The 26,157-nt window shown below is 37.0% G+C and overlaps 1 protein-coding gene and 1 non-coding gene across 2 annotated transcripts in view; one reads left to right on the top strand and one right to left on the bottom strand.

Annotated features, from left to right (window-relative positions):
* Positions 1-26,157, top strand: part of TENM2 (teneurin transmembrane protein 2) — a 1,185,834-nt gene that overhangs the window by 625,242 nt on the left and 534,435 nt on the right. The gene's annotated exons all lie outside the window — the stretch shown is intronic.
* On the bottom strand, positions 16,094-16,200 carry LOC126012909 (U6 spliceosomal RNA). The gene has a single exon (XR_007497253.1). It is a non-coding gene; the product is annotated as a U6 spliceosomal RNA (small nuclear RNA).

The following is a 26,157-nucleotide window of genomic DNA, read 5'->3' as shown; positions in this document are numbered from 1 at the left end:
CTCTAAACTCCTTATCAGAGAGACTGACTAGTTGGTTGGTCATGTTCAAGTCATAAAAGTTGCCATTGTCATTCTCTATGTCTGGCGCTGACCTGCGTTGTTTCCCCATTGTCACACTTGTATTCTGGGTTTTTCTATGTGTTGTGGTTGTATTCATTGGCTAAATGATGTGCACGGCTGGGAAATGCAGCAGTACTCCTCTGACTCCACCCTTTCTGGGCTTGTAAACTCACCTCCAGGCAAGGCTCCAGGGGAAGGTGAGCCACCCTCAGATGAGCCACGCACAAGATGAAATCAGGCCGATAATGGAGCACAGCACAGAAGGCAGGCAGATAGGGTTGCTGGCATCTGAGTTCCATCAGAGTTCAGAGGCTTCCCTTTCTGGGCTTGTAAACTCACCTCCAGGGAAGGCTCTAGGGAAGGCGAGCCATCGCAGATGAGCCACACACAGGATGAAATCAGGCCGAAAATGGAGCACAGCACAGAAGACAGGCAGATAGGGGTGCTGGCATCTGAGTTCCAGCAGAGTTCAGCCTCCAGCACAGTTCTTAGTGTGATTTTTTCTTCTTGTTTCAATGGCGTTCTTTTCTTACAAAGAGTGCATGGCTGCGTAGTGAAGCGGAGTGGCTGTGCTCTGCTGGAGCCTCTTTTTGGCCCACTCCCAAGAGGTTCAAGCTACAGGACAGGAGACAGACACACACAGGCAGCACTCACAATTTCTCAAGGTCGGGCCCCACTGGGCAGGCATAGTTATCAGGAGTGATTTCTGAGCGCTGCTGGGTGTGATCCAAAAACCAAACCAAAACAAAACAAAACAAAAACAAACAAAAAAAGTGAACTAACGAGATTGCCTTATAGGTGTTAGTGCATAATCATTCACAATGAAAATGTTTCGTATTCTTTGTTGTTTTTTGAATAACAACCTTTCTCCTGAGATAAGATTTCAGTGGTTTCTTTGGAAACTTACTACTCAAAGTATGCTCTATGTACCTGTGTCATTAGCATCACTTGGAGCCTATTTTAAAAAGCAGGATATGAGCTCACTGAATCAGATTTGTATTTCAACATGCTTCCCAAGTGACAAATGTGAAAACGTTATTTTAGGGCATTGTCTTCCACTCTGACAGACTATCGGAATCACTAGGAATCTCACATCCCCAAACATCAGTCTCCATATTCCTAGAGACAGATATTCATAGCAAGGTCTGCCTACACATAAACACTGAATCTTTGGACATGAAACTGTAGGACAATCATCTTTTAGTTAGGATCAACTGGTGGCAAAGTCTGGTTCTTCGTTTGTGGGCAAAACAGTGATTATTTATTACTGAAGAATAGTTTAGTCCCTTGTACAATGAAGTTTAGCATTTATTTTCCTTAGTGATTTAAAGATTTAAAAGATTTGTACTCTTTATGATTTTTAATTATTGCTGCTGGGGAAATATGTTGAAAATAAATTATTATTTCCATTGCAAGCACCTTCGTTTTTAATTACTGTGTGCTATTAAGTTCTTGTTGGCTTTGAATTTCTTGTTTTCTTCTAAGGTGGGAATGCATTCATTTTTTATTTTTGCATTTAAGATTCTTTTTCTATTTTGTTTAATGATTCAAACTTTGTTACTGTTTTCTAGTCTTTTTTTCTTAGTCATATCATGTCTCAGATTATAGTTATTCTATTTTTTCCCTAGAAAGTAAATTAGACTTACTCATGGCATTTTTATTTTATCTTGCTTTGTGTCTCATTCTGTCATACTTTAATTTTCTTGTCTCTCAGCATGCTGAGATAAATTCAGCATGCTGGATAAATTATTTGTAGCTTCCGATTCTAATAAGCTATTGTTGGATTTTTATTTTGATGATGTTTTTCATTTCTTAAATATCTTTGTAATATTTTATTTCTAGACATTCCCATTATAATATGAGTGATCTTACTTCAATCATATCTTTTACAGCTCCTTATTTTAGGGCTTCTCTCCTTTTTTCTTTTTTTAAATTTAAACAGATATATTAATATCTGAATCTTCCAAATTGAATATCTAAAATTGGGGCTTTGGTTTCAGGATTGTTGTTTGTTTGTTTTTGTTTGTTTGTCTGTTTTGGGGATTTGGGGCCACACCCATTTGACGCTCAGGGGTTACTCCTGGCTATGTGCTCAGGAATCATCCCTGGCTTGGGGAGATCATATGGGAAGCGGAGGGGGGTAGGGGGAATGGAACCATGGTCCATTCTAGGTTAGCAGTTGCAAGGCAGACACCTTACTCTAGCGCCAACTCTCTGGTCCCTGTTGTTTATTTTTTTATTGTTTTTTTTCTCCATTACTTTCACTACTGCCATAAAAAACAGTTTTCATGTTTGCTTTATAATTTTAGAGCATGAACTAATATCTAGAGCCTATCTCAGAATATTTTCTGAATGAAGGGTATGTTTTCTTGTAGAGACATTTCACCTTACAGAGAAATATATGTTGGTTTCTGGTAGAGTCTACAATATACAGCCAAGTAAAGAGCACTTTGATTTCCTGTCATGGGGCTTCCTGATATATGCTGGTTATGTAAATTCTGAATTCCAAATTTGCCCAAGGGCAAGCCTATGGTGATGAGTGGTGATGAATTTTACAGAAGGTACTCCTCCTCACTCATGCATTTGGAATTCATCAGTAGATAAACAATTTCCCTTGTGTCTCTCTACTGCAGGCTAAGTTTTGTTTGTTTGTTTTGCTTTTATTCCATCCTATCTCAAAGGAGAAGTGCCCCCCACCCTTCCTGCTTCAAGTCATTCATGCTGTTAATGAGTCAACTGAAACTCAGTTTGTCTGGCTCAGGGTCACACAGCATCTTCTAGGCACCAATAAAACATGGACCCACATCTCCTCTCAACCTCTGGTTCTCTGTCTCACCAAATAAGTCACAAAAATAGTAAGGCCTTCTTCCAATAAGAATGCCTTCACCTTTACCTCTCGTTGGACAAGTAACAGCTAGATTCACTTATTCCTCATGGTTACATTTGATGAATTGTAGAAATAGGTTACTTAGATATATTTTAAGAATCATAAGAACATAAAAAAGTCATCTGGGAGAAGACTTATAGTCTATACTGTTCAGTATTTTGTCTTTTATACGAGCACCGAGGGACATTGGTGTGACATAATGATACTTACCCTTCGTGATATTGTCCTCAAAGGGAGCATCTCTAACTGGGGAGGATCTATCATCCAAGAATTTCTCGAAACCCTTCTTGAACTCTCATTATATTTTTGGTTTGCACAACCTTAAGGCATGGTTTTATATGGAATTGATCTTATACCAGGCAGGACATGGATGAAAGAACCCTGAGGTTCTTTTAAAATATGGTTTCAAGCATCATAAATCCTAGGGTATAAGTAAATGCTCTAAGTGGATGGTTTGTGGGAGGAAAGTGATTTAGTGCATGAACTGGGGAATTTAAATGGCTGAAGTTCAAATACAGTTTTTATCCCTGTGATCTTACTGGGTGAACTTGAGCCAAGTATTTTACTATTTTGAACCTCTATCACTTCCAAAAATAGACAGTGATTTTAGGAATATATAGGATTTCTGTAAGAGAAATTAATGAATCCAAAAATGCATATGTAAGAGCAGAGAGAAAGTATAGTGGAGACAGTACTTGCCTTGCATGTGGCAGCAAATTTGGGTTTGATCCCCAACACTCCATATGGTCCCCAAGCACTTCTAGGACTGATTCCTGAGCACAGTACCAGTAATAAGCCCTAGGGTATTCTCCCCAAAATAAACCATAGAAAAAATTTAGATGTAATTATTACATGTAGATTTATAGTAAACAACCTAGTGAAACTATTCTGCAATGCAACTATGAATTACAGATTCAGTAAACAATCTAGTGTAACTATTTTAGTAATACTATTTTTGCTAGTAAATTAATATCTTCCACATGGAAAGAAATATGATAATAAAGGATATATGACCCCATTTCACTTTTTTAAAAAAAAATAGCTGACTGGAAAGGAAAGAGTAGAATAAGAATCAAGAGAAAGTTAACACATTTAAATCATTTAGAATTTATGGATTTGAATGTTCACTGACCTTTCAGAACATAGTTATTAAAATACCTTTGGACATGCTGTTGTTTGAGACTTGCATTTTGAAAGAAAGATATAAACTAGCCAAGTAAATAATGTCACATGCGGTTCCATCCTAGATTTTTACCCTGATACAAATTGACTCTGATATTTGGTCATTGGGTTCTCTCAATTATCTTATTTCATATCAGCCCCAAAACAAAAAACCCAGAGTGCATGTGGCATGTAATGGCCCTAATGTTAATAACATTGAATGGTCTTCCCAGGAAAGTGTCCTCTTCGCTCTTTCTTAAATGTCTCATTCTGCCTCGACATTTACTTTGCACAAGTAACAACACTCAATTTTCATTGACATTATCTTCTAAGTACAATCAGATCAAAAATCGCCCACATCATTCTCATTCTTCTGCAAGCTGATAATACAGGACAGAGTCCAACCAAAAACTTCACTTCAGCCACCTCTAATTCTATGATTCAAAATGCTCTGGGTGGTTTTCCATAGGGCCCAAATTAGAAGTAATGGTATAAAACAAGGAATTCCCATCAGCAAAGATTCCGGAGTGCCATTTGCCTTTATTTGGATTTTCCTCTTGCCAGGTGCTGAGACTCTGAATGGGCAAGCCCCCCAGGGGCATTTATACAGCTGGTGCCTACACCATTAGGGACCTTCCCAGATTCACACACACACACACACACACACACACACACACGCACGCACGCACGCACGCACGCACACACACACACACACACACACACACACACATCGATTTCCCCAGGGGCTTCTGCTCAAATCTGTAGGTGGGAAGGAATTGAAGTGAAACTTGTAGAAAACAGTCTATAGAGAGCATTTAGGATGTGCTAATTTCAGTCACTTAAGTGTTGACTGTTTTTCTGACAACTTCCTCTCCATGTGCCTAAAGTTACAGACTAGATTCAAGACTTGCTCTTCAAGCACCTTTTGTGTGTGACCTTGAGCAGGAATGTTCATGGAAACTTACTAGCCTCAACCATAACATGGGAATAAATGCTATCTTTAAATTCATTCATTGGCTATACTCATAGTTACAATTATATTTAAAATGTTTTGTTCTGTTTTGCGGGAGATATTTTGGACTGGTTTGGAACCTGGCAGTTCTTAGGGAACCATATATAATTTCATAGAGCAAAGCAGGATTGCCTGCATGCATACAAGGCAAGTGCCTTAACTCCAATATTATCTTTCCAGACTTAACCTTAATTGTTTACTTCTGCTAGTTCTTTTCATTACACCTGGTCTGAAATTTCCTTTCCTCATTTTATATCTGGAAAGCAAAGTGGCCCACAGGCAATATTTAGAAATTCACCCTACTTCTTGAATATGCTCAGGCATTAGGGGTTAGGGGGGACGAATATCTGTATAATCTCTCAGTTGAGTGGAGAATAAATTCTATAAATTGGATTTTATTTTCTATATGTTGGCTAACTACCAGGTTTGCCTGAACTAAAGGAGCTTGTGGGATGCCATGCTTTAAATGTCAAAAGTGGAACAGAAATAGGCAAACTGGCTGCACTGTTCAATGCATTGTTATTCAGTGGCCTGTAGCTCCTAATAAGTATCTACACCCTACATTCAGGTCTGGTGTGCTTGTGAATGTCCCATAGGGCTCCCCTCAACTCATAGAATCAGTAATGAAAAAAGAGATGTGGGAAGTATTAGGGAAGCAAACATCCTTACATTAAGCTTACTTCAACAGTAGCTGGAGGATCAGAGACAGAGAGAGAGTGCAGGATTTAAAATGCTTGACTTTGGGGGGTCGGGGGACAATGGTGGTGGAAAAGTTGCACTGGTGAAGGGTGGATGTGCATTTTATGGCTGAACCCAATTATGAACATGTTTGTAACAGTGGTGCTTAAATAAATAAATATTTTTCTAAAAATGTGAATATTATTTGTGAGAGTGACAATTTAATACAAAGTATAAAGTTGACAGGTAAATAAAATAAAATAATAAAATAAAATGTTTGACTTGCATTTGGCGTACCTGGGTTTACTTATCACTGGTTCCTCAAGCATTACTAGAAGTGATCCCTGAAGCACACAAATAAGTTCCATGTACTGAGTGTGACATCCAAATCAATACAGAAACAAAAATGTAACTCAGTACCCAGCTAGGCCTTACTTAAAAACAAGCCTGACAATAGATGGTATCTGGATTGTGTTGTTTAATACTATCTTTCCAATAACCAGAGTAATAGTACAGTGAAAAGTCTTGCCTTGCATGCACCTCACTTGGGTTGAATTCCTCAGTACCCAATATTGTCCCCAAAGCACTCCAGGAGCCATTCCTGAACACAGAACCAAGAGTAAACCCTGACCATGGCTGGGTATAACCCCCAAATGTGCATGTGTATAATTTTTAAAACTTAGTGTCTTTCCAGACTCTAACTCTTTGTGTTGATGTTGTTGTTGGTATTGTTTCCTCTAAGACCCTCCATTTTTTTTTACACTTTGATTTTTGGGCCACACTGGCAATAAATGCTCAAGGGTTACTCCTAGCTCTGCATTCAGGAATCATTCCTGGCAGTGCTCAGAGAACCATTTGAATGCTGGGGACTGAAACTTTGTCAGTTGCATACAAGGCAAGCATCCTATCAACTGTACTATCCCTCCAGCCCCTCTAAGATCCACCTTTTACTTCACCTGCAAACCTCTGACTCTCCTGCAGGACATCCAAATTAGAAAAAACAGATTCAACAGAAGATAAACCTCAAGCATCTCTCTTTTTCAGTCAGTGCTCTTTGCTTGTTTAAAGATAAGAATAAGAGTGCAAGATTTTAGAATCACATTTTCCTCAACTCCACAAGATTTTATTATTAAAAAATAAATAAATAGCCCAACCCAGAAATCTAACTTTTGTGTAAACAATCAAAACTTGTTTATCAGAGATTTGATTTGTACTATCAAGGTTAGTTGTCTCATTTCTACCCACTTATGTGTCTGGTGAGAGTGTTAGAAGGTTTTATTAAACAATGCTTATGGTGTTTAATACAGTTAAGAAATTTTTCACAAATGTTAAGTGCTATTACTTCTTGGGTTGCCCCCATTTGCATTAATATGATATCTATCCTCTGCATTCTAATGGGGAATAGATCTCTGGAGCATTTAGAAGCTTTTTGGAATCAAAACAAGATACCAGCACAGTGAGATTTCATTTTCTTCTTTGCTTTCAGACAATTTGAAAAATATCTGAGAGAACTTTAAGAGAAAGATCTGAAAAACAATCACTCATAAGAATAAAGACCCACTATAATATATAAGTTCTACCCTGTCTGATGCTAGGGTCACACCTGCTATAAGTCTCAATCTTCTCACAAATATCATGGGTTGTTGTTTTATTTCTATAGCTGTTGGTTGGCTTCTAATTGTACTTGAAGTCCAGTCCAGATGTCTTGAAAATTATACCATGTATAACTTGTAGATTGTGGAGCAAGTTCTTTTCTTTTTTTTGTTTGTTTGTTTTTTTTGTTTGTTTGTTTTTGGGCCACACCCATTTGATGCTCAGGGGTTAGCGCTCAGAAGTTGCCCCTGGCTTGGGGGACCATGTGGGATGCCGGGGGATTGAACCACGGTCCTTCCTTGGCTAGCACTTGCAAGGTAGACACCTTACCTCTAGCGCCACCTCACCTGCCCCATGGAGCAAGTTCTTAATAAGAAAAAAAATTAGAAAACCTTCATCGCATGGGTTTCACAAATATAGCTTCTGGTCAGAGAAAATAAGCGAATGTCTCTTGCCCAAGATAAACAACATGTAACAAGAAAGAAGCATCTTGGGATGATTTGTTCTATCCCCTAAAGACAATAAGGAGAAGGAAGCATATAGCAAAGGAAAAGCAAATCATATATGATGGCCCAAAGACTTTGGTTTGGACCACACACATGCTCAGGAGTGATTTCTGGTGCTGACATTCTGCCTTCAACCATCCCTTTATTCCTTTAAATTAAAGAAACCCATTACATCTGCTAGGGTTTTTCACCTCTGATGCCAAAGCACAAGAAAGTCAACTTCATATAGGTTGTGCTTTTGGAGGGATAGCAAGCAGGGAGACAAATGTGGGGTGGTGGGTGTGGGTGTACCTATTTGAAACCCTAAAACCCACCCATTTCTGGGAGGGGTCTTGGGAACCGGATAGTAGGTGTAACCTTACCTGCAAGACCCTCCCATTCCTGGGAGGGGTCTGGGAAATGTTAGATAAGGCTTGAACCAAGGGAATTCGGCTTTTTTGGCTCTTCGCCCCCTTTTTGGCTCTTTGCCCTTTTTGCGCTGCTGTGCGCTTTGGCTTCTGGGTTTCTGTGTTCTGGTCTTTGACCAGCATGGAGCCCAAAGGGAAGATGGCTAACAGGAAATAAGATGCAGGGCTAGCAAAATATTGCTGTGCTTGAAAGGTTATGAATAGGCCACACACACGTGGTGGCTAGGGCTTGAATAAAGTTGTTGCTTCCTGACGCCTGATTGTGAGTGAGTGATTTCACCTGGGCCTGAAACTCGCCGGCTGCATGGAGGTTGCAGAGCCACGTGAACTGGGATGGCACGGAGAAAAATCCACCGCCATCCAGCCCCATCGTTAATTATTTAATGCAACAGTGGGATGTGATCGGGCTGGGAGGGATGAACAAGTGGAATCTAATGAAATGGTTTGAAATATAGCTTTCCAAAAAGGAATGTTCTCCTACAAACCTATAATTTCAGGGGTCCTCAAACTTTTTCTTTTTCTTTTTTTTTTTTTTTTATTTTTATCATAGTGGCATACATATTGTTGACAATAACACTTTAGGTACATATTTACATAAAATCAGGGGGGATTCCCATCGCCAAATTGTCCTCCCTACACCTCCGTTTCTGTCCTACCTCCCATTTCCTTTTCCCTCACCCCAGGGCGGCTAGAATATGTGGTCCCCTCTGTATCCAACCCACTACTTAGTAGTCTTGCACCTGTTTGGTCTTGATGCCTCCCTTATTTCCCCCTCTAACTGGAGGCAGGACTAGTTAGTTCAAGTTGCGTGGTTTTGTTTGAAAAAGAGAAAAGTAATAAACTGGGGTAAGAATCTAATACCCCGAAAATGGGCGGAGTCCTTCTAAAGGCTCTCATCATCAATTTGGGAGATGGAGAAAAAGAAGGTGAAACACTCCACTAATACCAAAAGAAGTATCAAATATCCAGTGAGGGCTCCAGCTATATCGATAAGCACCTCAAAGAACAGACAAAACAAACAAACCAACAAAAAAAAACAAAAACAAAAACAAAAACAGACAAACAAAAATCACGCCATGGTCTTGAATTGAGAAGCATGGTATAGCACATAACGAAAGAAAAGAAAGAAAGAAAGAAAAAAAATAAGTATAATTGAGGACAACACTTTCAATAATCGCACCCAGACAAAATAATCGACCAAAATAGATAAATAAATCAAAAATAATAATAACAATAATAAATGAAGGTAATATATATATTTATATAAAAATAACCAAGATTTTGTGCTTTTTGTATTTGTTTTTTCCCTCCTGCCCTGGCACAGTAAATATTGGGGTCATTTGAAAAGGAATTCACTTGGCCTAAGAGATATGGGGTTTCTCCGTCCTTGGAGCATACTGTCATGGGATCAACTCTAGACTTTGCTCATGATCAGGATCCTTTACTTTCCCGATGTTGTTTTTTTTTTGTTGTTGTTGTTGTTGTTTTGTTTTTTTGTTTTGTTTTTTTGTTTGTTTGTGTGGGTTTTTTTTTTGGTGTGTGGAAGACTTCTGCTCTATGTTTAGAGGTCTCAGTATCTGCACAGATCCTGAGGTGGGACTTATGATGAAGTCAGTCTTTGTGGTTCTAGAGGTTCTGTTACCTCAGTGTCATTTTAATCCATCTTCTGTGGTTGGTGATCTTGGTCTTTGCACTGAACCTAGGGTGGCACCTAGGATAGCGTCTTTCTTTGTGCTTCCAAAAGCCCCATTCCGTTACAATTGTCTCTGCCGGACCTTTGGGAGTGGGGATCATGATTATTGTGCAGGTCATAGTTCAAGCCCTAAACTAGGGCTTTTTTATTGGTCCCAAGATGTATACAGTCTGGTCGTGGTTCTTGCAGCCAGTCATCTGCAAATCCCGATCTTGGTTTTTGGACTTACCAAAGGGTGCCAAGACCAAGTCTTGTCTTGGTCCTCAAACTTTTTAAACAGGGGGCCAGTTCACTGTCCTTCAGACTGTTGGAGGGCCAGATTATAGTAAAAACAAAAATTATAAACAAATTTCTATGCACACTGCATATATCTTATTTAGAAGTGAAGAAACAAAATGGGAATAAATACAATATGTGGCCCGCGGGCCGTAGTTTGAGGACCATTGGTTGTAGGTTATACTTTATGACTTACATGCTAATGATTGTAAAATCTATTGCTACCCCCTTTGAGTGTTTTTTAATAAAAGACTATTAAAATGGAATAAAAGCTTAATAAGTAGATTAATTAGAACAATAGTCCTCATGAGAGTGTTTTGATTTTGAGTCTTACTGCTGCAGATAACCCTAAATGCAATCAGGTTTAGCTCACTGCATGTGCGAAAGAAAGGTATTGCCCTCAGAGATTTTGCCACCAGATGACATTAGTTTTTAAGTATCTCTTTCTACATTTAAATGAGTCTTTCCTCTGGGCACCAGCAACAAAACCTTTGTTAAGAATCACGGAGAAACAGAGCCTTGAATCAATGCTCAGAGGAAAATTATTTTCGCAAATTTCGTTTTAGATGTTTCACATCAAAAAGATGGATGGCGGTGCATTTGAGAGGGAGAGCTTTGTGATTCTTCTCCGTCCTCTTTGTAATTTTAAGGATCAAAACTCCCAAGGTGGCCAGAGATAAGGACAAAGGGAGCAGTGCAATTTTACTAAACACATACACATTATAAAGGGCAAAGTGACCCAGTGACAGCCGTGGTGACAGCCGTTACTGGCTTTCTTTGTTGTATTTCATTAATCCCTTGGCCAAGAATTATCATCTTCTCTCCCATCTGAACTTCCTAATTTTCTCTTTGTACTGAAGGACCTGTATGAGGCACAAAACCGCTCCCACTCTTGTGACCCCAGTACAACACACTAGAAAGTCAAACTGTGAGGATTGTCATTATAAAGGCATCAGTTGACAAGCTATGGTCTGCTGTGGGTGGACAGATTTACTAAGGACCTCATCCTGTGAAACATGTACTGCATCACCCCTTGTATCTGGATACCCCTTGCCAAATACAGATCTTTTGATCATCTCTTGGTACTTGCACCTTCATAGGGAAGCCATCTTCCAATTCTCGACTTCCTTTTGTTACTTCCTGAAATGATATTTTAAATGTTCCTGCGTTCATTGTCTCTAAGCTTCTGGGCCTATTCTCAACTGTCAATCATGTTAAAGTAGTCACCCCTCTGCCATTTTGACCATCCTTCATCACTATGTATCCATTCAAGTTCCTCTAGTCCTTCTTTGCCACTCAAATCATTGCATTTACTTTGAAGTTTAGTCTCTCTTTGGACAAACATCTAGGAAACCTAATATTGTGCTAAACATGAATTTCATTGCTTCCTTTCTGGAAACATTTTAAATAAGTCTCGTGCTGATCATGGCATAGATAGCATCCATGTGAAATTCTTTATGTGACTTCGTGTAAGAAATCACACACATGAGCCCTACCCCACAGCTCTAGTGACTGACAGACATTTGCTTTGTGAAGATAATGTGAATTAAAATGAAGTTTACTGGAAGACTTTTATGGCTTTCTAATAGCTCTGAAAAAAATTGGAGAAGCATTTGAGAGTCCATCAGTGAAGAGTAAGCTCAGATTATTAGGCCTGGTCATAAAATTGATTAAGAATCAGTCACTCAAACTATTACTTTATGAAGAAAGAATTTCTTCTGCTCTGAAAATATTTTCAAGGCCAGCTAAATCAGAGTCATCTTAAGAGCTTTCTAGAGCTATATGAGCTGAGTTTCATGCCAAGGCTCCTCAATGACCTGGCATTGACCCAGCTGGTATACACATAAACACAGCCTCACTCTGCTTATAATAAAGATCATGAACTCCTGAGATATAAACATTTAAATTCTCACAGTAGTTATTCTTTATTGGGCTCTCTCTATCTTCGTGCAGCATGCTGAGATAAATATCTTTTCATACACTCCATCATTTAAATCTGTAAAAAAAAAAACTGTGAAAAAATGCCTACACTTCTGTACTGAAGCAATATATTCATTTTTCAAAATTCTCATGTTACAGAAAAATAAGAATAAAAACAACAAAAAGAGAAAGAGATGACTGACAGAAAATTCAAATGGGACCGACCATTTGCAGCCTCTACTACTTGTAGAAGCAATGCAGTCAAATAGTGGCAATGCTAAAAATAAAAATAAGTGCCATTAAGTTTATTATTCATGTGTGTGCAACATGTATGTATGTATGTGTGCATAGTTTTAATTAAAACTTAAAGGTAAATTGTTTAGACTACATGAAAGCATGCTGAGCACTGGAGATGAGAATAAAACATATCAACATTAAACAGAACCATTTGAATAATCTGTTCAAGATAGAACATGACCACAGGAACTAAAATTAAATTGACAGCATATGAAACTCAGAGGGTCCTTCCTAATACATGTATACAATACACAGTACACAATGTATGTACATAATACCCAAAAAATATAGTCACACAACTACATTTTATATCTCTGTTCTCACACCTAACACAAAATATTAAGGTGCTGAGAACAATTATGTATCAGTCAATGGAATTCTACATTGTGCTGACATTATTCTTCCTATAGCCAATGGTCCATCAGCTTACATATTTATAAGACAGAAATACATGGAGAAGCATACACTTCTCCAGAATCACCACAGCATTTAAACAAAGACATTTTTATCTGTGGATACAGGTATTCTCTGAAAGGTACCACTTCATTCATACTGCCTCTTTCATTAGTCAAAATAGGTTATTGTAATGTTGGAATCAATTATGGCAGCTTTAAGCACTTTTACTTGACCTCCATGCAGAACACATGTATTCTTTAGAACTCAAGAGGAGCGCTGGTTTTATATTTGCCAACCCGGGATGCTGTCTAAAACAAGAATTGTGTCTGCAGTGTACTCTGACATCTGTTCCTTCCACTGAGCTGTTTTGTGCACATTCTTTAAACACTGTGTTTCAGGTACCCTAGATTGCTGGCAAGTGTAGGATGTGAAGGCCTTGGGGCTAGTGAAAAGGAAGTTTGCAAAGGCATTAGAAGATAATATTCATTCGTTGAAAAGAAAATTTAAATCATCGTTCAAATACTGGCTTTCTAAGGTGGTGGTGTCAGAAAAGGGGTAAAAATGAGAGACCCCAATTGAAGCTGCATCTTCTATTAAATTTGAACCCTAGAGACACCTTCCTGCAAATACTTTTTTTTTTGTCAGCGTAAAACAATTCATATGATATCCACCCTTCCACTGACCTGTCTCTTCGAACCCTGCAGGCACTTGACAACTGATGAATAAAATAATATTGTGTACTCTTGAGGCTACTGCCTCCCCTTTCGTGTCTATAAAAGCTCTCATTTTTCCCCGACATATGGGAGAGGCTACAACACGTAGAGAGGTTGTATAGAATAAACGCGATGGTGTACTGGGTCTACACCCCAGGGGCATCAATGACATTGTAGCCAAAGAGCAAAGTTAGAATGTTTCATAATGATGTCGTTAGACTCCCGAGAAAGCGAACTTACTGCTGACTCGAATGTCTCTATTACATTGTCTTTAGAGAGGGAATCAACTCCAGGGTATGTGGCGGCTCTGCGAGAGTATTGACATCAAATATTTGCAGCTACTCACTTGCTGTAAACATCTGTTTGTGGGTTAGTCTACTCTATTTCCCCTTTCACTGAAGACAAATGAATTTCCAGAATCCTGTGGGTCAGGATCATCTGGGTTTCTAAGCTGATTATTCACTTTTCACCATCATCTTTGTTTGACCTTGGCACTTGTGAGCATTTAATCTTTGGGTCATCACCTTAGATTTGGTGTATCCCAAAATATTTGTCCTGAGAATGCACAAAAATAACTCAAGACAAAAAAGCACCGGATATTGCCTCCCTCCCATTCAGAACCTTTCCCAGTGGAGGCAGATATCCCAAAACAAGTGATCCTACAGTATTTTCATGCCTGGCAGCATTGACATAAGAGCAAAGATAATAATAGGAAGAAAGAATGTGGGATACCAGGATTCTCTAGCTGATAAGCTTTGTGACCCAGGGCAAGTTCTGTTTGTGTGTCTCAATTTCCTTTGACTTCAAGTGGGGAAATCTATGAACATTCCTCAAGTGATGGTGGCAGGTGAAATGAGCATGAAAAGCAAGGATAAAAGATCAGACAGTAGCATTGATGTTTGCAGAGGTGCAGGAGCAACTATATCTGGACTGTTATCAGCTAAACTTTGGTTAACAGCAATGTAATCTTCCTAAACCTAGCATTTAGATTATGTTTATGTGCTAGTCACATTGTCAGCCCTGTAGCTATTATATATATATATATATATATATATATGTATGTATCCCTATCAAAACATTGAAATCTTGATGTTGTTAAGCTCTGTTCAAACCCTAAATTCAGACAGCTCCCAATTTGCATCCCTCCTATTTGCATTCTCTATTTTGCTGCCTCTCAAAACAAATGTAAGAAAGTACAACCTAGGACACCCTTCTGTCAAATTGATGTGCTGTCCAGTGAGTGGTTTTAGGAGAAAAAGAAGGATATCACCCAGTCATATATAATTTAAAATATCGAATAAGCCCAATGCCAATAGGATATAATGAGATTTTCTGTAAAAAAATAAAATAAAATAAAGCAATGTTAAAGTCTAACAAGATTGGCATGGTTTATTAATGGCCTCTGCTTCTTTTGAATCAGGGAAATGAAGCCTATTGCTTTCTGTTGTTTGGTATGACATACAGAGGCTTTTGCACACAAACTGATATTTAAATAAATCCATGGATGTAGAATTCAACATTTTATAGCCACCTGAGACTTTCAAGAGGAGGAAAATAAAATCTATGTTCAGAGCAGCAATGGTTTCTATTTCTCCATTAGCAGTGTCTAGCTTTCTAAATTCCACATTTCTATCCATAGCACTGTGCCCACTATCTGTTTTATCTGGTCCTTGGAGAACCAGCCCCAGGCATTCAACTATGGGGTATTGCTATGAATGCATCAGCTACATTTAAACATGTCACCTCTGGGGCCATACATATGAAGATAATATTTATTCATAGACCCTTAGGATGTTTTCTTGACAACACAGTTTAATAACTTTATGAGAGGCAATTTGGTTTCCCATGTGTACTAGTAAAGAGAGTAAGAATTTCAGCTCTGTTGCTTAGAATTTGGGGACTTGGTATCTGAGAGGAATATACATCCATTGGTCTTATGTGGAAAACAATATACCTAACTTGAAAGGAGTAAAAGAAATCTGACACATATTTAGTATATAGTAAACTGAGATGACTGTAGGTTAGAGAGTCAGTCTCACATAGTGAGAACAAGACAATTATCGATAATATCCAGACAATACTTTTATAAGAAAATAATCTTTTCTTTGTTTTTTTTTCTTTCACCTATAGCTGTACACATTTTAGAACAGTTGAGTAATATAAAAATGTCAAAGAGCAATCTGATTTTTAAATACTTTGTAATATTTACTGTCCCCCATAAATCTTGACTACAGCTTGGTCCGCACAATGTAACTTTTCAAGCTAGTTTAAGGAGTCAGTTTAAAAAATAATAATGCATACAAATATATAATCCCTGTATAATTGAAAAACTCATTTACATATATATACATATTTATTCAATACAGTTTATTTTCCAAAATTATGAATCTCATAAGTGACACCATTTTAAGTGACAGGTCTATTATGACTGTTTATATGTTTCAACATTTCTGTCTTTAATTCAATCTTCAGTCTATGTGTTTTTTTTTCTTCTAAAGATATGCAATGCTTCACGAATTTGCATGTCATCCTTGCGCAGGGGCCATGCTAATCTTCTCTGTATCATTCCAATTTTAGTATATGTGCTGCCGAAGTGAGCACAGTCTATGTGTTTTAATCCAGACTTTTCCTTTAAATTTCAACACCTTTATTTTATTAAAAGACCCATATTTACCAAAAACTTATTTGTTACTTTTTTTTTGCAATGCTCAACAATTTACCCATAAATCTACTTTAAAACCTATTAAAGAAAACAAAATTTCTAGTTTATTTAGGAATATAAGGCCTAAATAAAGAAGAAAAGCTCTTATGACTCCTAATCCTTTTTATTGTACTTTAATAAGTGAACTGAGAATGTGTACAAAGCAATACAGCAAGTATAACACTTTGCTGTCACACACTGTATGTGCTCATTTTATGTGTGCCCAGAAGGAGAATTATTGTGGTGGAGAAGTTAAGGAAGATTTGTTGAGGAAAAATGTCAAAAGATTTTGTTTCAGCTTTGGGGTGGCAGTTCTCTGCAAAGTGATTTCTCTTGGCAACTTCATTCTGCATTCATGTGCCATAAATAATATGCTTTCAGCAATGTACTTTATCTTTGCTGGATTACTAGTTTAGGAATTAAACATATTTTATTTCATTTCTGAAGAAATGCCCTTGAAAAGTTGAGATTATACTAGACCTTTATTGTGAATCTAATGATTTCTGTCACCAAGAAAAAGTCAAACTAATTAAACGGTGTAAGAACAGAGCACCTGGAAATGACCTCTTTGAGTCAGCTAGTGTCTGTAAGTAATCTTTCAACTAAATGTATGCATGTTATACAATAAGGGCATGAGGCAGTCTGTGGCCTTTCCCCCTGCACCCTATTTACACTCTCCTGCCTGCCTCTCAGCATGTGAAAGGCAAAGGAATGTCACGAAATTCCACATTCAGTTCTGAGTGTAAGCACTCTCAACACTGACAATATTCCTATGTTTCCAGTAGCATAAGAGTATGATAGATAGACCAGAAATGATTTTCTAAGTAGAATTTATTTTAATTCTAATTTAGTTGTTAGTAAGAAATTTTCTACAAGACAATTCTTTCCAACAAATACTTGCTTTCACTTTGACAATGTCATTGAGGCTGTCATTTGTTAAATCACCTAGGTCTTTATGAAGATTAGCAAGAACATATTTCTTATGACATAGTACTGAAACAGAGTAAAAATATGTCATTCCCTTAGAGTCATTTAATTATCTCCTTTTTTTGCAGAAATTATTGTCACTGATGTTTGGTAATATTTTTTTCCTGTTACTTCTATTGGTTGGCACAAAATTCAGAGTTAAAATTTGGCTCCCTTCCACTTAGATGCATAGATATTTTTGACAGGTCATCAATGTTAACCCCACAAAGTTTTCATATCTTTAGAACTTTTATTCACCATACATAAGCATTATTATTTTCTTTTAATTTGTTTTCAACCCCAACATTTTTGGGGGCCATACCCAATGACGCTCAGGGGTTACTCCTGGCTATGCACTCAGAAATTGATCCTGGCTTGGGAGACCATATAGGATGCCAGGAATTGAATCCAGTCTGTTCCGGGTCAATCATGTGCAAGGCAAACACCCTATAGCTGTGTCATTGCTCTGGCTCTCAACCCCAACATTTTAACAATATTTACAGAATAGAGTTGGCAATATCACAGGTCTCAAAATAAATTTGAATAAAACTAAACAAAAATGTTGATTTCTCTCATCAAACTTAATAAATTCATATCACTACAATATTTTTAAAATAAAAAGAAACCTGAAAATAATTTAAATATGCACAAATGGACAAATGATTCAATATATTGATGTGTAAATGTTGTAAAATAATTTCTCATTAGCAAACTCATATGCAAGACAGTATTTTATAATATTTAGTAATATTTATGATGCATTTTAAAATTTGAAGTGGCAGGGAACAAAGAACAGCTTTTATTTTATTTGTTTTTTGTCTTTGATCCACACCTGGCAGTGTCAGAGGTTACTCCTGGTTTTGTACTTAGGAATCACTCCTAGTGGGCTCAGGGAACCATATTTTCATATGCTAGGGACAGAACCTGGGTCAGTTGGGTGCAAGGTAAGAACCCTATCCACTGTACTATTCTTCTGACCCAGAAGAATTTCAATGTAACACCCATGAACACATGGCACCCATGGACATGAAAGATTCAAAATATGTGAAATGAGACAGATTCTCACCAAACAACATTATAGATAACATTTCTATATTTTCAATTTTTGCATTTTTCTGAGAGTCTCTATAATGCACCTGTTATTGTAATCAGAAAAAAAAACGTGTTTTTAAAAAGTCAGCTTATAAACTTTTATGGCTAACCATCAGTAGTTAAGTCTAGCCTCTCAAAATAAGCCATTAAAAAACAGTTTCTATTTTGTCAATGCAGGGCATAGTTTTGTTTCAATGCCCACAGTATTGTCTTTGGAGATTAGCAAAAGTAGCTAATATGGGCCGGGCGGTGGCGCTAAAGGTAAGGTGCCTGCCTTGCCTGCGCTAGCCTTGGACGGACCGCGGTTCGATCCCCCGGTGTCCCATATGGTCCCCCAAGCCAGGAGCAACTTCTGAGCGCATAGCCAGGAGTAACCCCTGAGCGTTACCGGGTGTGGCCCAAAAACCAAAAAAAAAAAAAAAAGTAGCTAATAAGCATATTCTACAATGAGAGTCTTTGTTTTCTTTCCCCAGTGTTCCAAAGCCATCTGTATTTTGTTACAGCCTTTGACAGTTGAAGTCCACTTATTTATTAGTCTCTGGCATCCCCACCCAGACCACTAATCAATCTGCATCTCATTTGAGGGAGAAAGTAATTTTTATTTCAAACTGTCCTTAAATATTTGGGGTGTAAGTGAGTGAGAGTAAAAAAGGAGACCTTTGCTGCCTAGCAGACTAGAATAACACCAGACAAGACACCAACTCTCATAGCCTATTTTCCTGACTGACTTGATATAATTGCTTCAAATCTGTATTTCTTTTACCTATCTAGCTTCCGCCTAAATGTTGAATATTGTATTTTCTCTCAAAGTATGTCAATAAAGATTTTTTTCAATTACTGTTGCAGGAAATGTTTTCCTGTAGGAAAACTGGAATTTAATAACTTTACTTCAGCAAAGTTGACAATCGCTTTATTCTCGCCATGATGATTGTAGTCAATCAGTAGCCAGTTGGAAGCCACGCTGAACATAAAGTGATTAAAAGAAAACTCAACACAAATATATCCTCTTGAAAATCTAATTACATTATGAAGCTCTAAGCATGAGTTATGAGGGAGCTGTGGCTGGCTGGGTTTTGATGAAGTACCTATAATTTCATATCAGCTGCCACAGGACTATTTCCTATAGCCTTTCTAAATTTTCTCTAACTTTAGAATGTGATTTACCCTGTTATCATCTACTTATGCAGTCTTCAAGATTTACCTGGGAAAATATATTATTAATAATATGTTAAACTGTATTGCTAGAAGATACTTATTTTTTTCCACATTCATATCATAAAATTCAGTTGATAAAAAGAAAATAAGTAATTCATTAGATTTCAAAGTTCTGGCTGGTGAGATAAAAAGCATTTTCTCAATTCAGAAAGCTTGGTATGAATTCATATGTTATCAGCAAGTACTTTAGATATACTTCTTTGGGAAATATGCACATTATATATTTTTCTGTTTAGATTAGGAGTAATTAGACCTATTTAATGCGATACATGTTCATAATTGATTTCAATATTTTATATTCATAATTCAACTCTTGACCAATTTTCTCCATTTATACTGAATGCAACTCTTTATTTTAGATATGTAATTTAATTTAATAGGAATACCTGAGAGACTTAATTTGCTAGACTATGTTTCCTAAAATGTGTTATTAGAGTTAAAAGTGCTTGCCTTGGGACTGGAGAGATAGCACAGCAGTAGGGCCTTTGCCTTGCACGCTGCCTGGCCCAGGTCTGACAGTGATTCAATTCTCGGCATCCCATATGGTCCCCGGAGCCTGTCAAGAGTAATTTCTGAACACAGAGCCAGGTGTAACCCCTAAGGACAGCCAAGTGTGGCCCAAAAAACAAACAAACAAACAAAAGTGCTTGCCTTGCATGTTGCTGACTGCAGTTTATAGTCCACTGCACCACATATGGTTCTCAAGCCAGGAGTAAGCTCTGAGCACCCTTGGATATAACCCCTCCTCCGCAAAAAGAAGAAAGGGCTGGAGAGATAGTACAGTGAGTAAAATCAACCCCATATATATCCCCACCATGCTATATGGTCCTCCAAGCACTAACAGAGGTGATACCTGAGGACAGACACAAAAAGTAAACCCTGAACTCATCTAGATACACAACTCTCCACACCCCAAGACTAAAGGGACACCTTTGACAGTAAAGCAATTTAGCTTATTATTACTCAGGACCATTATTCTGTAGAGATGTTTGATGAAATTGATGAGTATATAAGTTGTATTCTGTTTCCACATACAGCAAAAGGAGTCAACCTTTTCACAGTGATCAACTGAGATAGGCTGGACTTGTTCTGCAATTAATAACATTTAGGATCTGAGCTTCACTGTAGCAGCACTTCTTTTTTGGAGTTAGACTAGGATAGTATTAATTTTTAAGTGATCACATGTTTGTTTTTTAATTTTTGAGGGTGCCTTATCCAGCACTGCTTGAGGGCCCATGCAGTTCCAGTGATTCAACTCAGAACTCCCATATGCAAATGCTTATTCTAATGCATGGAATCACATTCTGGCCCCATAAATGCAATTTTTTTTTATAAATGTCTGCTTTTGTATTACCTTGTCATTTTTCAAGGCACAGACATTGAAGAAAGAATTCTCCAAGATTCATTGGAATTTTCTTCATAATGCCCTATAGGCTTTGAAGCTTGGCTTTTTATACTGACCACTTTATTCTTCTTTCTGGTGTTGGACCCATGTTACATTGACCACAGTGCTGTATGCTGGGGCCAATGATAAGAAAATGATCCCTGCATTTACATGGCTTAAAAATTTATACATGAAACAATTAGGCATAGTGACTTTAGGCGAAAATATATATTAACTCTAACTTAATATGTATTTAATAAATAAAAATCCCTGATAAAATAATAGCAGGAAAAAATCTAAAGTGAAAACAGGAATTCACCAAAGAGTGAGAGAGGAGATTTGCAGGCAGAGGATTCACACAGATTGGGGGTGGGGGTAAAAAAAATACAGGTTATTTAAAACATGAGCCACATGGTTCCCAGGATATTCTGAGTGAAAAATCATGCTATTGGGGGGCCCATAACATGAGCCTAGTAGGCCAATCAGTGGACAGGAATGCCATAGACTAGAGTAAGGTTAGAGGGGAGACACAGTTGGTAAAAGATTGAGAAATACTATTATAAATCATCAAGAGTCATACACAAGGGTAGAAAACTAGAAATAAAATTGGAAACGGGGTGGAGCATCACTGGAATGGGTGCAGTGTTGGAGTTGTTCCCAAGTCATGGTTCAATGCTTCATTAAAACCAATGCATATGTATATCTCAAAAAGATAGAGGGAAATCCTCAATGTGGAAAGGCCATCGTGTGAAAAGCAAGCCCTTACAAGGGCTAGTTATGCAGCTACAGGTACTTGTAACCCCAAGAATATGTTGGCACAGATGGTCAGGATTGTGAATAGGAGCCATGTTTGAAAGCTACACATGCTGGGCTTCAGATCAAGGCTTGGCTCTAATAGACATCTTTGTCCTGAAATCCAGCTCCTTGTTTTGCTTGTTCTCCAGTATGGAGCTAGTCTTATGAGTCTTTTACAGGCACTTTTGATAATCTGTCTCCTCACTCACTGCATGACATGTTTTAGGTGCTTAGTACAAATAAAGGAGTAAACATCAATTGATTCTAGGTTGCAAACTGACTTTGAATGCTGTTATTGTATTTGTGCTGCTAGAAAACAGTTTCACTGAAATCATAGGAGAGAGAAGTGTGATTGAAGGTGCTAACTATGTAATGTTATTTTCTTTTGCAAATTACTGTTCTATTTTTACATTTTAAAACAGTAGCATTTAACATAGAAACCAGAGTGTTTATAGATATTTTTAAGTTGTTGGGTAAGCACCCTAAGCCCTTAGCCTCTCCTGTCAGTATTGTTTGAGCTATCTTAGAACATTTCATGCATTTACATACTTATGCACAAAGACTTTTTTCTTTTTTTCTTCTTTTCCAATAAGTTGATTATGTTCTACATATAGTTGTGCAATTTACTTTTCCCTAATAGCCTATCATAGGTATATTTTCAATTTAATAATATATCCTAATTCAGCATAACCGCTTCAACTTTTCTTAGATGGGTGCACAATAATCTTATCACCATCCCTACTGATAGGCACTTGAGTTTTATCTATTTCATTAATTGTTTTAAACAATGATAATTGTTACATCTTTGTATGTTTATTACATTTTCACAGGACAACTACCTATAAATTAAACTTACTGAATCCAGGCACATATTTGTACATATATGTATATTTTCACATAGCTGATACAATATGATATTTACATGTCTCAATTACAAACCAATATATGTACTAATTATAAACCAAGATCTATACATTGGCTTTGTACATTATGTATATGCATTTATTTAATAGAATTCATGCAGCATACTTTTATATCATCAAATTGCCCTCCAGAATATTTGTTCTATTTTATTATTCTATTTATTATTAGAAGTATCAGTTTTTCCATTTCTTTGTCAAAATAAGAAAGGCAAAAGAAACATACTGAAACATTTTCAGTATTTTCAAATTATCTATTTTATCCTGTATTTAGGAGATTTTCTAGCTTTTTCTTCCAAATCATTTATTCACTCTTTAAATGTATCTTTTCTGCCATCCAAGTAGCCAAACCTGTTAGAACGTTAGAAGTATGTTAGTGTGTGTGTTTATGTGTAAGTGTTTCTTATTTGTGTTGAGATTAGATCCCTCTCTTTTGTTTTCTTTCTTGCTCTTTTACATACAAGGGGAGGTTTTTTTTATTGACTCCCTTGGTTATAAATGAAATATATGTTTTTTCACATCTCTGCAGTGAATAATAACAGCTTTTAAAAAATTTCTCTTGCATTCTAGAAAACTCCTTAAACAAGGTGGTTCACATTTTTCTTAATATTGACATTTTATGCTGTTATTTTTCATTGGCTACACATGTTCATATACATATCTAGTAATATGGAGGTCATGCCAACCCTATTCATCGAAAGACAACTGTGGAATTGGAATAATATTAGCATAGTATCCTATTATATAAATGAATGTGCATAATTTACAAAAACCAATATATAGTAACAACTCTACTAATTTCTTTTATAGCAATTTTTATAATCTGTGTTGATTGAATGTATTTGCCTGGATATTTATTGCTGAGTCTTCCAACAGTTCTGTGATAGCTAGGACTCTTTCTTTCTCCAAAAATTAAGTACCTAGGGGAGAAAATTCAAGCAGTAAATATAGCCTTGACTGATACTTTTTTCTATGACTTTGTTTGAGGTACTTGCTGGGAATAAATGCTTCTATGAAAACATTGCAAAGAACAACTCTTCTTTAGCCATTAGAAAAATCACCAGCACTAGCTAGTCCATCTTTTGTATTCATAATTCAGGACAAAGACCCTGACCAGAACTCCATTTTGTTTTCATGAAAGGCATGAAATGTGTGCACAGCCTCTTTTGATGAGGTCTTTAACATTGAGTCTTCTGCTTCATGAAACTAATGGCCTCAGGGCCACATGTCCCAGTTGGTTTATTGTCTTTCTAAATGATGTGGCTTGAGTCTTGATTCTCTTGTATGTAAATAGTAAAGTAGCTTTTTCCTCAATATTGGCACTAATGAAGATATTTTGTCATGTTGCAGATACCCAGATTATACCCCATTCTCTTCAGTTGTAGAAATATACCATTCTTACTGGTTAAGAATGAAGATGTACTTTATTGGTTTATTCAGCACACAATTGGCAAAGTGACATAAGAGAATGAGCTATAACACGTAGAAAAATCTTATAGTCTCCAACAAAGTTCAGGTCTTTAAGGCCAGATTCCTCACCATAATTATATTACACTGGCAAAGTGGGAAAAAAAAAACAGTGGTGAGGGACTTTTAGTGCAAAAAAATAAATGTTGTGACCTGGGACATTTTAAAATCACCTCAGGTGCTCTATTTTCAACCCCAGGTGAATGAATCTGAAACAGAGATGTTGCACGAAATAATCCAAACCAGGCTGAGGATGAAATATGTGTATTCTGGCAGTATTTTATCTCATATCCAGAGCAAGCTGCCTGCCAGAATTTTTTTATAGAGTACAGAGACTATCCGCAGGTGGTGAAGTCAAAACAGAGTAGAGATAGATAACTTAGGCTATCCTTAGCCTGTTCAGCCCAGGTTTTTATATAAGACAATCTTTCTTTAGGTAAAACCATGTTGTAAAAAAAAAAAGACACAAACCAGGAATGATCTTTGTTTTGGTTAAAAACAAAGAATAATCTAACAGAATATAACACAGGAATGAGTACACATGCCTGTGGCTGACCCTAGTTTGATTCCTACCTATACTTGCTCTACAATCAATTGTTTAGAGTAGTCTTAAGCATCTGATAATAAGGCACACAGCAGGGACCAATGTCTTCATTCTCTCACATGGAGCTTTTCAACTCAGATGGCAAAGAATTATCAGGAGTGACTCCAGATTTTCTAAGCACTTCTTAGGAGGACCCCCACTACACACATATACACACACCCCTAAATATAATCAAGTGTGCTGTATAATAATGTAAGAACCAGAAATTACTTCCTTCCATCACCAAAATTAACTTTTCATTAAGAAGTCTAGCAGTTGTAGCAATTATGCTAAAAAGGGCATCTCCTTTTACTGAGTACTTTCTGTACTAAAGCATTTGGTTTTTTTAAATAATATTTTTATTTAAACACCATGATTACAAACATGATAGTAGTTGGATTTCAGTTATAAAAAGATCATCCCCCCTTCACCAGTGCTACATTCCACCACCAATACTCCCATGTCACTCCTACAACACCCCTGCCTGTATTTGAGGCATTCTACTTCTCTTATTCATTATCATTGGTAGTTGTTAGTGTAGTTCTTTTTTAATATAAATCTTTACTTAAGCAACATGATTACAAGCATGCTTGTAGTTGGGTTTCAGTCATAAACAGAATACCCCCTTCACCAGTACAACATTCCCACTCTTTCATGAAATTGAAAAAACAGGAACACTTCCAAACCAACATCACCTTGATGCCAAAACCAGACAAAGATGCCGCCAAAAAAGAAAACTACAAAACAATATCCCTGATGAACACAGATGCAAAGATCCTCAAAAAAATTCTGGCAAATAGGATCCAATGCCTCATCAAGAAGGTCATTCACCACAATTAAGTAGGTTTCATCCCAGGAATGCAAGGATGGTTTAATATCTGTAAATCTATCAGCATAATAACACAATATCAACAACAAGAAAAATGAAAACCATATGATAATATCAATAGATGCAGAGAAAGCATTTGATAAGGTCCAACACCCATTCTTGATCAAAACTCTCAGCAAGATGGAAATGAAAGGAAATTTTCTCAATACAGTTAAGATCATCTACCACAAACCAATGGAAAATATTATCCTCAATGGAGAAAAATTAAAAGCCTTTCCTCTAAAATCTGGTACAAGACAGGGCTGTCCTCTCTCACCACTCCTATTCAACATAGTACTAGATGTACTTGCTATAGCAATTAGGGAAGAAAAATATATCAAGGGAATCCAGATAGAAAAGGAAGAAGTCAAGCTCTCACTGTTTGTAGATAACATGATATTCTACTTAGAAAACCCTAAAGACTCTACCAAAAAAACTTCTAGAAACAATAGGTTCATATAGCAAAGTGTCAGGCTACAAAATTAACACAAAAAAATTAATGGCGGTCTTATACACCAATAATGATAGGGAAGAAATGGACATTAAAAAAAAAAACCCATTCACATT

The sequence above is a fragment of the Suncus etruscus genome, chromosome 6, assembly GCF_024139225.1.
Source record: "Suncus etruscus isolate mSunEtr1 chromosome 6, mSunEtr1.pri.cur, whole genome shotgun sequence".
Classification (NCBI taxonomy): Eukaryota; Metazoa; Chordata; class Mammalia; order Eulipotyphla; family Soricidae; genus Suncus; species Suncus etruscus.
This window is presented reverse-complemented; position numbering and strand designations above follow the sequence as displayed.